Source organism: Calypte anna, chromosome 1 (assembly GCF_003957555.1).
Source record: "Calypte anna isolate BGI_N300 chromosome 1, bCalAnn1_v1.p, whole genome shotgun sequence".
In the NCBI taxonomy this organism is placed as follows: Eukaryota; Metazoa; Chordata; class Aves; order Apodiformes; family Trochilidae; genus Calypte; species Calypte anna.
The window spans coordinates 82,218,813-82,235,594 of record NC_044244.1 but is presented as its reverse complement, the minus strand read 5'-3'; positions in this window follow the sequence as shown (position 1 = coordinate 82,235,594).

The following is a 16,782-nucleotide window of genomic DNA, read 5'->3' as shown; positions in this document are numbered from 1 at the left end:
TTCTTAAGTGGAACTTCCTGTTCTGCAAAACTTGGGCATTTAGCTAAATCACTGAGCAGTTTGAGATCATGTGTTGGGAAAGGGTGGAAGAGCACCCTACCTTCTAGTAGAAACCCAGGTCAGCTTTCCTGCTTTTCTTTTTCCCTCTCTCACTCCAGTGTGCCTGTCATTTTGGAACCCCATTGCCAAGCACAGCCTCTGTGCTGTTACACGGGGACGACGGCAGGCTGGCTGACAGCAGACATCTGTACACAATGTGAGAGGTATCTGTTGGAAATGGCTTCCAGTCAACAGCAGAACATCCCTCTCAGGAGAAATTCCTGGCCTAGAACCGAACGGGAGTGACTCTTCCATGCATTTCTCCTGTCACTTGTTCTGCAATGTAAATGAAACAGCTTTATGCACCTACTGACATAAAGGCCTGAGTAGGAGACCTCCCTGCTGGTTAGTCTAAGCAGGAAGCACAGCTAGCATTTATGTGTTGTGAAGTATTATAAAGCATTGCGGTTTTTAGAACTGTTCTAATTCTTTTATGTGTCTTTAGGGAAAATAAATGTTGAAGCACTAACTGCCTCTTTGCACCTGCAGTTGTCATTGTTCTGTGGACCATTTGCATTCATGGCTGAGCAGACTTTGCCCTATGTAACGAGTGCAGGAAAGATTTCAATCTAAAACTTCTATTCCTGAAAGGCTTGTGTAGAATCCCAACAAGAATATTTGTCTCAGAACAGACACCCTGACAAAGTGGACACTGCTTGGGTAGAGGCCTCATTCGATAGCCATCTGGACTCTGTTCTCTCAAGGAGAGACCCCCATTTGGGTAACCACCCTGATAAACAAAGCCCCATTCTCACAGGAGCAGCCCCTCCTTCAGTGGCCATCGCAATAAGCTGAACAGTGTCCCTGCAAGGGGAGCGCTGCCTGATGGCCATCCTGACAGGCAGGACACTGTCCTTATTCCATGAGGGTCAGGGGCAGGCAAGCTGCACCCTGGGAGGAAGAGTTAGATCTTGTGTGTGCCCTGGGTAAGGCCACTGGAGAGGGCACACCTGCAGAAATAAGGGTTGTTGCTGTCATCCCATCTGGAGGGTCCAAGTAACACCTGGCTTTGCAAGATACGCCAAAGCCCCTCCACAAAAAAGGGGGGGTCAGGTAGCATAAAAGAGGCACACTTGAAATGCTGGATGAACACCCGACATCCAAGGACCTGAACTTCCTACCAAGGTTGTCACTAGATCCAAGCGTGGTGATATCTTCTCAATCTCTTCCTTATCTTTCTCTCTCTCCTCCTCTCTCTCTCTGTCTGTTTCTAACCTTTTCTGGGTACATGAGGGCAACATAGTTTCTATCTTTAAGTTTTACTACTAATTGCTTTGTTTTATTAGTTGTAACCTGTTCTTTTGACAACCTCCTTAATTTTTACTAAATTGTAATCCGTTGCTTCAAAAGTACCATCCTTTATAATTCTGCTAGTTGTAATCGCACATGCTTTATAATATTACTTTACTTAAAAATTGTGTTTTTATACAAACCTCCTGGGTAATAACCTCACTCCTGAGTACCGCACAGAGAATTCCCAAACTTAATCTCTCCGAATGTGTTGTTAAAAGACATTAATTAGAGGAGGAGAAGGATTGGGCCCAGGCTACTCTCTGAGGGAGTGGGGGTCCAGTCCGAATCTCCCTGGGTCAACCCCCGCTCTGGGGAACCCTACCTGTGTCCATTCTGTGGGGCATTGAGATGTGCCCACTACGTGGGAGGTGATATTTTGTTTGCCCCCTATTTCTGGGGAGCTGTGCTCACTCTGTGAGATGTGACAGTGCTGCACCCACCTCGTGGGGTCTGACAGCTTGGAAAATGGAACTCTCAGATGTGATTGCATCACCATGTGTTTTGCAAACATTTACTCCCCTTTCTAGAAACTCAGTTAAAAAAGCATGTGAAGTTGCTCTGATTCATGTAATGCTGTAGCAATGACTGTCAGGCTGCCTGCTCTATCTGGTTGCTTAGGAAGCTTGATTTTTTTTTTTTTTTTTTTTTTTTTTTGGTATCTGTTGGAGCTCTTTTGTGCTTGTCACTAAGTATATAATATGTCTCAACATCATTACCTGTGGGTCAGAGGGTTGTCCTGGAAATATTCTTTCTCTATGGATTGGTTTTAAGCTTTGCCCTAAGCTAAACTGGGCTATTTACACACGTGGCGTTCTGGAAAAACTAAAAGCATTTCGGTAAATTCTTTGTGTGGTTAAAACAAAACAAAACTACACCAAAAAAAGAGATTGGATAGTGTCTCTGTTTCTCCCAAGGAACTGCCTCTATGGAGGGGGTGTAGTTGCTCTGGTGGTGTTCTGCCTGGTGTGTTTTGCAGGGCCTGGTTAGATGGTGTTGGAGGAAACCATGAACTTGCAGTTGGAATGAGCCATATTGAAGAAAAAAAAATGGCTGAGAAGGGCCAGTACTCCTGGATGTAGTGGAGAAGGAAAGGAAGACATGTTTAAGCTGAACCCAAAATCTGCATCCAAACTGCCAGAAGGGTCAATACCTTCATTTGAGTTGTGCTAGCCTAACTCTGCTTCCTCTAAACTGCCTGTCTGCAAGCTGAAGCCTACCTGCAGGTTTGGGCAAGCATGGCAAGTAAAGGAACATGGGGAAGCTGGAACATCTGCTTCCTTTTGGAGCAATTTCAAGTGTTCCTCTTCCTTCAATTAGGAGGGGTGCAGCCTGCCCATGTGTTAATCACTGGTGCTGCTGGGGGGCACGTATCCCTTATCAGGGAGCTTTGCAGCCAAGTGGCAGCTGCACTTGCTGGCAAGGGGGGCACAGCATGGGGCCGGGGGCATGAGGTGCTCTTGGACACTCACTGAGTGAGCTCATTTCTTTTGCTCTATCTGAACTACCTGAGATCAGCCTGTTTAATTAATCTGCAAGCCCAAAGTGCCTCTCAGAGCCTGAGTGCAGTGGTATGGAAAGAGGGTGGCACTGAGGCAGACTTCCCTGTACCAGGAGAGCAAAGGCAGTTCTAGGTTCTGTCTGCTGCACATCTGCTGTGGTGCCACACAGGCTCTATTCACTGGCCTCCCCTTTTCCTATCTTGTGACCATGGGTGGGATGAGAAAAATCCCACACTGCAAAGCAAACAGATAAAGGGCTGAGAGAGGAGCGGATACTGAGGGGCAGCCTGACCTTCCCTGCCTATTCCTGATCTGGGGAGCTATCTGGAAGGCACATATTCACATCACCGCTCTTTACTGGCAGTGTTGGCTCTTAAGTGGGCTAGTCAAACCTCTGTACCCTGTACAGGAATGGCCTCCAGTCCTGCATGGACTCCTTTGTGCAGCTATTGCTCTTGATCTTGGCAAGCGATGGCAGCTTGTTGAGGCAGGCTTACTAGAAGTACACATCTGTTTAAACACAGCCAAAAGAGCCTCGTCATCTCCTCTTGTCTGCTTCCATTCCCTTGCCAAAGAGAGCACTTCAGATGGAGTGGAAACTGAGCCTTATCTGGGAAACACACAGTGCAGGGTGGAACAGACAACAGGCAACCCAGAGAGTTGCAGAGTGGGAGAATCCCATGTGGAACACATGTGGGAGCAAGCCTTGAAGGCACGAAGAGCAGCACTCTTCAGGGATGTGGAGGTGATTGTGCAAAACCTGCTGTTTCAGGAGCAAAGTGATGGTTTGGAGAAAAGTGGCTTGGAAAAAAGTGTTCCTTTTGTGAGCACACTGTAGGATTAGGTCTGTTTTCTAGTCTCTTGTTAGTTCTTTTCATCATCTCTGCTAGGAGTTAACTGATTCTAGTTACCAGTCTTGTGTCTGTGTGAAGCTTGCCTTTGGATGTGGGTCTTTTGGCAGAAAGCAATCTGCATCCAGGCTCTGGGTCCCCTCCCACAGCCCCCTGTACCTTAAAACACGGCACCAGTCTTTAGTCCTATCCCAGAAGAGCCTCACGACTGAAAAAATGTGAAGTCTAATTATTATTAATATTACTGGTAATGGCAGAAGCCAGGACAGTGGCACCGGGAGCAAAGGGTGGAGATCTGTCTCCGGTTAAGAGAGCCCCTCCTCAGCCGCGCCTCCACCGGGGCCGGCAAACGCCGCCGCGCCGCTCCGGCAGGGGGCAGCTACGGGCCGCCACCGGGCCCGGGTAGGCGCGGGGTTAGGCCACCGGTCTGCCTACGCAGTGCGAGTTACGGGCTTCGTTAATGCCTGGGCTCCATCCCGAACTTGTAGGAAACAACAGATATTTTTTATACTCCCGTTTTTTTTTTTTTTTTTTTCCTTTGGTGTGGAATTCCCCCGAGCCCCAGTCCCTGGTTTTCCACCAGGAGTCTGGGCCTGGGGGATGGTGGTGGGGTGGATGGGGGCCAAAAAGAGCAGGGTCAGACACACAGCAAAGTACAAAGCAGGTGAGAAGTAGAAGAAGACCTGGCTGCAGCACCTTTTCTGTGGTGCTTGGTGCAGACACCAAGGCGGCAGGGAAGACACAGTCCTCTAGAAAGTGGGTACAAACCTACTTGAACCACCTCATCCAGCACGCCACTGCCAGCACCTTCATTTTGAAAAGTTGTTTTGAGTAAGGTTTCACCCCATGTCTTATTCAGTTTGGCTTTGTTTTCTTTTGTTACAAAGGGTAAAGATAAGGGTGTCATATTTTATGCATGAAGTAATACTGTGGATGTGTCGTTGGGCAAGTTTAGACATAAAAACTATGTGGGCAAACTGGGGAAATGGTCTGGAAGAAGCAGGAGGCAGTAGACTAAGGGTAAGTGGAAGACTGTACACTGGAGCCACAATGTGAACTTCCCAAGCACAGAGGAGGGAGGAATGGGTGAAGCAGCAATTCTTCAGGAAAAGGAAAAAAAGCTGAACGTGAGCCCACTATGTCATGGTGTTGAAGTGGTGGAAAAAAAGTTGAGGAGAGATGTGAAGTAATTGGATCCAGCCCAGCTGAGAGCAGGGAGAAAGAACGGAAATCAAGAAACCATTACCTACCCAGGAAGCCTGAAAGAGCTGGAATTCTCTAACCCAGAGGAGGAGAGAGCCTAAGTCTTTAAGCACATAAAAGGACATAATCTTTGCTCCTTGTCTGTGATGGAGAAGAGGAGAAAAAAAAAAAAAAAAAAAGAAAAAAGAAGGCTTAAGTCACAGCAGGAAAGACTCAATTTAGATGTTAGGAAAAACTTTCTAATGACAGGGATAATAAAGAATAGACTGCCTGGGGAGTGGAGTGCTTTAAGATCAAGTTAAGCAACATCTGTCAGAGATGTCCAAGGTTTAGGTGATCTTGCCTTGGGGTAGCAGGATGGACTGGTCTGACCTTTCAAGGTCTCTTTCAACCCTAATTTTTCAGTGGTTCTGTGGGCCGACATTAATCTTCTTAATGGTATTTAAACAGTCAGCAGCTTCTCTTAAGTAACTGCTAGCAAGTCTCTTCTCTTGCCTGCGGTTTAAAATTAAGTTAATTTCCATGCATCGCTTTCACCCTCCAGCTCCCAAGTCCTGCGTAGTCAACCAGCAGCTGAATTCCTTGACTGCTTGTCAGTACCTTCCTTGCAGCTCTGTAGCTGTCCACAATGGAAAAAAAAAAAGGGATGGAAATGCTGAATATTGGTGGCTATGTTGTCAGTGTGAGGGTGGCCGCCTTTTCTGCAATTATGCAGAGGAGATACAGTCTCTTGTCTTACGATAGCCAGATCTCATATGTGGTTATTTCATCTTGTGTGCTCCCAAGGACCTGCCTTTCCACGTTGCCCGCAACTTTCTGAAGGAGCTTGCTGTGTCCTGCCTCTTGCAAAGGCTGGCCTGCTTTCATAAAGAAAGTGTGTTGGGCCATGAGTGTTTGCTGTTGGTTTGCAACAGCTCAAGATACGTCATGGATGCTCAAGTCCATGCCCAGACACTGCTCAGCTTATGTGGCACCTGTGCATAACGATGCAGATGTGTGTAAGAACAGATGTTGTCATGAATACACTGCCCACGAGTCATCTCTGCTCAAATGGCACAAACCCACAGAAAGAAGTCCGTGGTGTGAGGTTTCTCTGCTCAAATGGCACAAACCCCCAGAAAGAAGTCTGTGGTGTGAGGCTGGCCTATGGAGAAGTGTCCCTTCCAGCCCTTGAAACTACTGATGAATTAATTTTTTCATCTGCCAGCAAGAAGGCAAGAAGAGGAGAAAAAGCCAGGTCATGATGAACAGTGATCTGCAATCCTTGTCCAGTGTCCTCAGAAAACAGGAAAGTCAGTGAGTGTTTCCTGAAGGCAGGGTGTCTGCAAACTTCTTAATTATTTGCCTAAACCAGAAAAGATGGTATTTCAATAGCTGTGAAAAATTGTCCTTAAGAAGAGAGGGAACCATTGCCTGGAAATCTTTACCCTTGGAAAATAACTCCCTGCCAGGCGCTGAGCTGCACCTATGGAGTGTGAATGGGGTGATGCTGCTCAGCGTGACCACGAAAACTGTGTGTGTGGCACCAAGGGAATAACTGACCCTGCATCACAGCTAGGAGACCACCAGAAGAGCAGATACCCATAAACAAAACCAAGTTATCTGAAGTCAGAAGAACATGAGGCCTCCAAGCCTTCATTGCATCCTATTTAGTTGCTTACCTAAAACAGAAATGATGACATTTCTACAGCTGAGGAAAATCATCCCTAATGAGAGTGGGAACCATGGGTATCTTACCTGCCCACAAAGAAGCAGTTTGCATTTTCTCCTACTGATTTCCAGTGGTTTTTAGCTAGCCAAGATAATCATGGGCCAGATACAGAGGCCTTCACATTCACTTTTGTTAACAGAGCAAGATCTGTCCTATTGCTGTGTAACAGGTAAGTGTTAGGAACCTTATTTTATGCTTGGGAGTAACGTATAAAGAAACGAAGCAGCCACAGCAGCAGCAGGTTGGAACACAAGGTCTTTCACTCTCAGCCCTAAGCTCCTTCTTCCAGACAGTGCTGCCAGCTCTGAGACCTGGGAGGGCTGTTATTTATATGTGTAATAAAACACCACCTGAATGCAGCTGGAGTCCTACCTTTGAGCAACATTAACGCGCTTGTGACTTCATTTACAGCTATTCCACTTTGCCTGTCTGGATGCTGGGAATGAGAGTTTCAGGTGTGCTCCCCTTTAAAAAAAACTGCTGTGAAATAATGCATATGTTACAGTTGGTTGTGCTTCTGAGGAGCCTATATCCCAAACTATATAATAGCCTCTTTGTGCACAAATTGTACAAAGGCACAGTTCCACTCCAGTGAAAATGTATTTATCAGAGCTGTGACAGTATGAATCGGGCTCATTAAATAAGACCTCAATTTTTTAAGGTAAGGTTAGGAATAATACAAACCCAGCAAGTTCCTAAGGCCTTTGCAAGGAAGGGGTGAAATAGACTTACTCCTTAATTGCTGCAACTTGGGAGACATTTTTTGAAGGTGCTAAAAAATCATAAGCTCTCTTGAAATGCTCTGAACGCTGCTGTATCCCACAGGATTCAGGGGAAGGATGAGATTAGCCACCCAAATGGAAGTATATTTGAAATAGCAATTTATATAAAACTTCAGCGGGATTTCAAGATAAGAGGAAATCAGGACCTTTTTATGTTTTGCTGAGACACCACCACCTTGGGAACTTGGGTCGAGCTACACTTAAGCACCCTGTGTTTGGTGTATTGTATACTCAAAAGTTTTCCTTCTGAGGGGTGTTGCCTACTGCAGCAAGCTTGATCTCAGAGCTTAGCTCTGGAGCTGGAGCCAGACTGCATGCTAGCACAGTATGGCTGCAGGCCTTTTGGGTGTTTTTACTCTGTGGAGTTTTTATGAGACCATATCTGTCAAACGTATGTGTGAAGATAAATCAAACAAGCACAGCCACAGCTATTAAATAAATGTGAAATCTGAGTGGCTTCCACCAGCCCCTTGGCTCCCCCCCCCCCCTCAGCTGCCATGTGTGCAGAATGTTTTACAGAAACAGGACGGTGAACGATAGCTGGTTATGAGAAAGAAAAAGAGGGGGGGAGGCAGCTTCTAGGCAAGTGGGGGGGTTTTCTTACAGGGGGAAGCAGAAACCTACAAGATGGGTTTGGGGCTCATGCTGCTGAAACACTGGGTTCTGGAGAGAGCCTCTTTTGGATCTTAATGACTTTTGAAGAAGATGACTCAATAAATTCCATCAGGGATGTGGTCTGACTGCTGTCATGTCATCCAAAGCACAATGAAGATGGGGACTCAGCAGAGGAGGCTCCATCCAGAAGTGCAGGGGAGTAGTCCCAGACCATGTTTGGGGCTAATGCTGTGTGAGCACTGTGAATACCAAAGCATCAGAAGGACATCAAGCTTCTACACGCCTCACAGCCTGTCTTCTCCTGGAGACTAAATAATCTTGACCTGATCTCCACTCATATTTTCCCTTATTCCCTAAACTGTTATTCCCCCAGGAGTGGGGTGATGCTTCCAAGGTCAGGGTTAGGGTTACCGACAGGTCAGGGGGGGAAAGGTCAGGCTTGAAGCTGACTGTCTGTACCAAGGCTGTCCCACATAGGGAGAGGGCCTTGCAGTTCCCAAAGCTATCAATCTCCTCCCCACTTTCACCAGCTATTCACCTCTCCCAGTTTTAAGTGGAAGAAAATACAGCCAACCTCTTCAAAAGCCCTTGTGTTGCTCCTCTGGGAGCTACATTCTCTCAAGTGGTCAGTCTCTGAAACAGAATAGCTAATATATCACTCCTAGTGTCTTTATTTGAGAGTTCAAGTTGGATCAGTATATCTGAAGGGTACTGTAACCACGAAATGATTCTTCTGATTTCTGACAATGAGGCCCCTTTTGCCTCTTAAGGATTTGTCACTTCTCTCTGGCTGCATCAGGGTTTGGCTGAATGTGTTTATTTACCCTGGAATGCAGGGAGAGCATCCTCACCAAGGAGATGTGCACCTGACTGGAGTCAGTACTGCCAAATCACATGGTGATGAAGTGTCCTGTGCTGGTGCCAAAGATGAAGCAGGAGGGTCTGTGGTGCCATGTGCTCTGGACACGGGCCATGAGGCGGGAATGTGGGACAAGGATTATTTTACCTGTGAAATTGTTGCACCACCATTGATTTTTAATGCTAATTGACATTAGAAGAGGATCTGACCCATAGGAATGTAGTCTGCTGCATATACTGTGTTGTGACATCTCTAGGTCCCCTTTGTATATCACTGATGTTTGGCTGAATGAAAACAAATATTCAGAGATGGGGTTTGCCAGGAAAAACATACAATGAAAGACAAGGGTAATCTATTCGTAAATGTATTTCTGCTGAGTTGCTAATACAACACAAAATGATTACTAGTAATAATTAGCAAAGCATGAGCAAGTACCATTGAACAAACGATCTGTGAATACCCAAAAGGCTAGGAAAACCCTTAGAACTAATCTTTCTTAGTAAGTAAATGATTTAAGTTGGACTCTGTGGGTTTATAGGGTGAGTTGCTTAGTTGGTAATGCTGGCTCTGTTTCTTTCAATAAAATCTTAATCAGCCACCTTACATAAGCTGAAATTTTTATCCTGAGCTCTCTATTGGTCATTAGAGTTATTCATAAATGTTAAATTTTTAAGCAGTGGAGTTATATTTTTTTGAAGAGTATGTTGTAGGTCCTAGTATACAGAATACACACACAATTCAAAGCAATTCAGGTGCCACTTAGCAGCTGAAATGCTGAGTCTATTCCATCCTGATCTGAAATAACAGAAAGCACAATTTCAGGGCTCCTGAAGTGCTTGTTCCTCACAGCAGAGGATAGGATACAATTTGAATTCAGTATGGGAATATAGAAGAAAAGGTGGATGTGACTGATGGCAGCGATGTGCCTGCAACTAATCTGTGCATATAAACACCTTAACAACCCCTACTCTGCCACCCAAGGATGACACATAGGTTTATATGTTTTACTCCTAGAACCGTGCTTCCCCACAATGCAATTTCATTCTCAAATGCAGGTTTTCATAATACAGAAGCAACAGGACAGTGAATTTTTGAGTTCTGTCCTCCTCAGTTTATCCTATCTACCTCTCTTGTGGTCACCAGTCATCTTCTATTTACACTGCTGCCCTGTAACTAGGGTAAGAACCTTGTTATGATCAGAGCAGAGAATCGGGCTGGATTTAACATCCACCATCTGAGAAAAACCCCTCGCACTGGGATGGATAAGATGCTCTAAGGCACGAGGCAGCACGGGCAGCTGCTCTGGGTGCCAGTCTTGCAGTCTTTCACTTTCCTTAAGCCAAGGAGACAGTCTCAGCTTGCTGTTGGGGACGTGTGGAGGTTTCCCACCTCCAGCAGGCATTTCCCTCCATTCCTGTCTCCAGTGCTGGCTGCAGGCTGCAGCAGGAACAGCTGTCTCCTTATTCCATCCCGCCACTGGCACTGGGAACAGCAAGCCCTAACTCCAGGCCTCTCAGTGCTCTCTCACTTGCCCTTGCATCTCCCCAGGACAGAAATAGTCTGGACTGTCCCCTCCTGCTCTTCAAGCATGCTGCAGCAGCAGGGGAAGGGCAAAAAGACCACTGAAACCAACAGCAGGTAAGAGGCTACAAGGGGAGTAAGTGGAAACAGGCTCTGTGCAGAGGGGAATGGAAATTTTTGGGAGAAGACTGAAGAAGGGGGAAAGAGAAACATTCCAGCACTCCTCTCTGCCTGTTCCACTGAATAGTCCCAACAAGTTCCTCCACTTAAAATGGACCCTCACCAGTCCACCTCCTCAGTCAGCTTCCCTCAGAAGAGATGCAAACTAACCCCAAATCTCTGTTCCCCCTCCAGATCCCTAAGGGGAGATCTGTTATTCCTGACAGCCTGTTCTTGAAGCTCTCCACTTAGGGAGGTTTCATACCTGGACACTTCATGTGTATTTTATAAATGCATATTTTTGTAACACTGAGTTTCAGTCTTTCTTACTGCAGTATAAGCTTTTTGTTATTTCTAAACTTCTCAGTTTCAGGCAGACAGAACTAAATAGTTCTTTCCTCACCTTGTTGCAATCTTCAAGTAGCCTAAAGAAGTTTGCTTTTCCATGGTCTTGTCTTAAGGCTGACTTTTACCAAGTCTTTCAGATTTTCCTCCTAGATGATGTTCTCTAGACCTCTGCTTATGCTTCTTGTTTTCTTCTGGTCTGTATCTAATTAGCCCACATAATTTTTTTTTAATTTTTTTTTTCTTTTCCAAGCACTGATGACAAACAGTTCAGTTTTTAATCTGTACTAAGCCTCAGCTCCAGTAGTTCCATATCCATATTTGTGCAGTCAGTTATTCCTCAGTGTGGAGTCTTGCATGGATTCCTACTGTGTCCTTTCTTTTTTTTTTTTTTTCTTTTTCCCCAGACTGCTTCTTTAATTTGTCAGGCTGGTTTGGGTTTTTGTTTGTTTGTTTGTTTTTTGTTTTGTTTTTGCTTTGTTTTTTTGTTTATTTTTTAGTTAAAATCCTGTCTTCTATGTATTTGCAGATCCTTCCAGCTTTAGGCACTCTGCAAATTTAACTTCTAGTTCACAGTCTGAATCATTAACACACTGGAGTCAGAGACAGAAAGAAACCTATCCGTCTCTGTTCAATAGATTCCTGTAGATGGAGAGTGAAGTCCTGTTTACAGCCTTCTGGGTACTAGTGCTGTGTCTGCCTTGCAGTAGATAGACCACAAATTCCTTGCTGGTTTATGAGCATTTCATGCAAGACAGTGTCAAAGGACTTACTGAAGTCAAGACACTGACATCTGCTTCTCCTTACTGGCCTGCCAGGTCTGTCTTTGTTTTAAAAGGAAATTAGATGAGTTTGTCAAGCCTAGACTATGAAGCTAAAAGTGGCTGTTACTCATCCCACTACATTCCATTTCCTTACAAATAGATTTTTTCATTATTCCTTCCAGAATTTTTCCTGTAATTGAAATTGAATTCATTAGTCTATAGTCCCCCCCCCCGCTTTTTTTTTTCCTGAAGATTTTGATTTTGACTTTCCTTGCTTTCACTATGCTTGCATACTTATTCTTAGTAATCCAGCCTAGATTTTACTCTTTATATACATGCTCTTTATGCTCAGATTCAACAGCAATAGCCTAGTCAAGCTGTTCTTTCCTTGTACTCCTTTTCCTTTCTCTGTGCTGGTGTAAAGCTTGCTTGGGTAAACTGTCTTGCTACCTCGCTGGGTGCAAAAAATTACCCATTACCAAGTATTATCATTGCCAAGATGGCTTTCAGGAGACTTGTCATGATAATGCCTACATCTGGTAGCCTGTAGGACACCCTATGGTATCGATGCTCTTGTTTTCTCCCTCACCTATATTAGCTATGATGTGTCACCTGGCAGATGTCTGGGCCACCCACCTCAGCATTAGCACCACCTTTTTTCTGTCTTTGTTTATTGTCTTGTCAGAAATGATTGGCATGGATGAGATGGCCACGTATTCAGCAAAGCCCAGCAACCATCCATTCCAGCTACTCTACAGAAGAGGGAAGGGATAGTGAGGACCACTGGCAAACTAGAGGCCCCCCGCACCCCAATTACTATTCTTAGCCTTTGAAGTAATGGTTAGATCTGCATTACCATTCTGACAGTGAAGTCCTAATTCAAGCCATCTTTGGATAATGTTTGCTCAGGTGTAGTATCTTGGAAATGAAATAATTGCTGCTCCTTCCCAGAAAAAATAGTCATTGTTTGCCACATTTAATTAAGTTTTCCCCTCTGTTCACACAGCCTCCCACATCCAGATCTGAAGTTAGTTTTATAGTTTCCTCTCAGCCTTCTCCTTTGATCCTAAAGTAGCTGTCACCTCAGTACCTACAGCCCTTCCTTTCTCACCTTGGCCAGCATAAAATGTGTTTGTGTGTTAATGGCTTTCTCCTTGGGGGCTGCTGACTCTTTTTACTGGTCAGCTGGATGCTAGATGAAATCATTCTCTCTGCTGGTTCAACTATGTCACATATATATATATATATATGTTTCCCAGCCTGTGTTTTCTGTTCCATCCCGGCTCCATTCATAGGAAATGATCCCGTTTTAGTTCATTTTGTTTTGGAAAATCAATCCATTGCCAGGAGAATGCGAGAGATTTCCAGAGGCTGGATCCAAGTTTAGTGCAAGAAGGTGCTGCACAGACTTTGCCACACACAGCTTGCTGCTATGGCTCCTCACTCCCTCATTGCAAGAGGTTATTCCCTCTTCAGAGCCTACTCAGCACTAATTGTACTCGAACCAATGTGTCTGAAGCTGTGTAAGATCTCTGCTTTGGTCAGCCATGCCTGTGACCTTCTCTCTCCACCTCATCTGACTTCTGTCAACCAACTTGCCCAAACTAGAACTGAGGCTCGAGCTCTCACTTCTGCACTGGTGAAAAAACTGCTTTGATAAACATACCTATATTACAGTAAGCAAAGGAGGGCAGGAGCAAGCCTTCAGTTTATAGTGAAGGAGGCTTAAGATAGGAAGAAAAAAAAGAAAAAACAAACAAAAAAAGAAGCTTGACAAAAACAGATGACGAAACAACACTGTGCAACAAGATATAAGTTCAATTATGAGTAGTACCATTTTTAGCCTTTTTGTTGGGATAAAGTTCTGAAAGAAAAGTTATTAATAAAATGCCTCACCACAAGAGTTGCTTCAATAGCATGACTCGGAAACCTCAATGTAACAACAGCTTGTCTGCTGAAGAGCCTAATTTGGATGCTGCATTCGTCCTTGCTGCAGCAGGCTAGATTCAAAATACTCTGGAGGAGCAAATCTGGAAGGGAGAAGTGATGGCAGAGTCTGGAGTGAAGTGCCAGAGAAAAGATGTGTGCAGCTAGATATAGGGACCCCAATCTGCTCCCCCTCTGCTTCTCAGAGGTAAAATCTTCAGCTGTTGTAATCAGTAACAGATGTTAGCTGCTACACCAGCAGAGTTCTGCTCCCTCTCAGGAGGGGGAAGTGAAGAAGAGGGCACAAAAATGTGTTGGAGTGGTATGTCATGAACTATTGCAAATTGCACTCTCCAAAATGAACAAATGTTTTTCTCTAGTGTTTGCTATAAATTAACTGTTAATAGAAAAGTACGCACATTTGTAAAGAGAAAAGGTCTGATTTTTGCTCCCTCTCTTTTTTTTTATTTTTTTCTTGTTGTATTACAATGCCAATGAGCTTTTTAAATCTTACTTCTGCAGATCATTTTCAAATTCATGGTTAAATTATGAGCCAAATGAATGAAGGAAAGAAATACCTCAGTCTAAAAATTGGCTGACAGAGGATGAACAAAAAGTCTGCTTTGGAACTGAGCAGTCTCTCCCCCTGTCATACATATGCACACCTACCCCTGGTGGGCTAATTACTCCTAATCAGGGTTATTAAAAGGAGGTAAGGACAAATCTGGAACAAGGAAAAATTCTGTGAGTAGGAACAGTTCAGCAGATGCACATTTATTACATTGACTGCATCAGCAAAGAAAAAGCAAAGCAAAACAAAAACATTTCTTGGTGCCTGTGTCTGATTTTCCTGCCATGACCTCTCTTTCCTTCAAGCCAGCTCCTTTATTTCTGGATATCTCCATGTATGGCTGGCATTCCACAATTAGGGAGGCATCAATAAATCAGTGACAAACAATCAAGGACCTCAGCCTTCCCTCAAGCTTGTGCTGTTAAAAGTTCATCTCCAAGTGCTCCCTCTTCATTCCAAGGAGCAGTCAGGGTGCTTAGAGTTTGTGAACATGAACAGCATGGGTTCATTGCTGGCCAGGCTCTGAGACTGGAGTGGGAGGGGGTTGGGATGCAGATAAAATTGGGTTGAACTGGATGCTGTTAGATATTGGAGTGCACAGTGAGCCAAAAACGTGGGTGGTAGCTATTGTTGTGAATCACAATCAAGAAATGTTGTTATTACATAGTGCTTCACAATGGGCTGAGGCCTGGTGCAAACAGTAGGGATACAGCTTTGCAGAACAGAAAGACAAAAAAGCCCAAAAAAACACTCAAGGGCAAAAGGACAGAAATGCCTGTATGAAGAGAGTCCAGTGGGGTGGAGAAGGTACTGTATGAAACATCAGTGGCAGGGTTCAGTTGCTTTGGTGGCTTCTGTGATATTCGGAGTATAGCTGTCACAGAATACCTCAGGTAGGATAGGACTTTTGCAGGGCTCCAATCTCGGCCCCTGCTTTGAGCATGGCTACTTTCAAAGTTTGATCATGTTGTCCAGGACTCTGTCTAGCTGATTTTTTTAAAACCTCCAAGGATAGAGATTTCACAATCTCTGTGAAACCTGTTCCAATTCTGAAATGTCTTCCCTGCCTGGACAAGATTTTTCCCCTTGGTTCCAATGAGCGTTTCTCTTGCTGCAACATTTGCCTGTAGTTTCTTATCCTCTCACTGGCCTCCTCCAGGTACAGTCTGCTTCTGTCTTCTCTTTCACCTTCTTTAGATAACTGAAGACTGCAAGTAGATTCTGCCTTAGCCTTGTCTGCTTCAGGCTAAACTGCCCTCTGTCTCATCTTCTCCTAATACTTTTTGTAGCCCCACATCTCTTAGTGGGAAGTAATTTTCCTCTGCCTTGTCTATTTAAACAGTAAAGTCTTGGGGATGGGTATTGTTATTTAACACATGCATGGCAATTTCACACCTCCTGGATCTGTCTTCTGGGGTCTTGCAAGTCAGCTGAGCATAAATAAATAATAGAGCACACATGAATTTTGGAAACCCTCTGAGAATTTAGGGTATGCAGAGGAGTCTGGGGAGGTGATGAGTTAGAGTGGGGAGACAAAGATCATGGGTAATCACTTTTTGGAAAACTTTTTCCTTAGGATGACCCCATTCCCTTGCCTTGCTGAAAGTTGGAGACGATCTGCAAGTAAAGCTGCAGGCTTGCTTGGAGAACAGGGTGGAGAAGGAGTACATGACTGGGTGCTTTGTCATGGTCTCATAGGTGCTCTCATCTTCTGAAGCAAGACCCACTATATCCCAGCTATCACTAAGAAGTGTTTCTCTGGCACCCACCTAAATTGCACCTGTGAAGGAGGGTCTGCAGTTTTCCTGATCAGCTCCAAAGCCTCCCTGCTCTGTCATCCTAGATCTTTACCGTAAACCAGCCCCAATTCTCATCATGCTCCTCCCTTGGACTCTGTAGTCTTTAGGACAAGCCCTTATTTATTGAAAGACTGTTGTGTTCCCTCTTAATTTTCTCTTCTCCAGACTAAACAAACACGATTCTTTCAATCTGCCCTCATAGATTTTGTTTTCTAAAGCTTTTATCATGCTTGCTCTTGCACCTCAGAGCACTCCCACATTGTTTACCCAGTTTGGAGAGTTCTGTGCCTGGTGTCCCCAGCTGACACGTGCCCATGGCCAACTGCAGCACAGTCATTTTCTCCCATGCCTGGCCTAGGAATCTCTCATTACTGGATCCTATCAAGAGACTTGCCCATTTTGAAACAGCATGACAGTGTTGACTAAGTTTTTGTCTGTGATCCCAGGAGCCTTTCCTGCAGCAGTGTTCTTTATCCAATTAGTTCCCATTTTGCATTTGGGTTCCATCACCTTGTTGTGGTATTTTGCACTCGCTCTTGTATTATTTCCATCCTGCTGATTTGAGACAAATTCTCCAATATATCTAGATTGTTCTGAAATCTGCTGCTGCCTTCCTCTCCACACAGACCCCAGCTGGCTGTAACTCCTCCCAGCTCAGTAGTGCACATGAATGTTACCCATGTTTCTCTGAAATATCCCTGAGAATGTGGTCCCTATCATCTCTCCTCCTGTGGTCAGGCAAGCTGGTGAACCTCGTGGGCTACGGGGCAGAACCCTATTTGCAG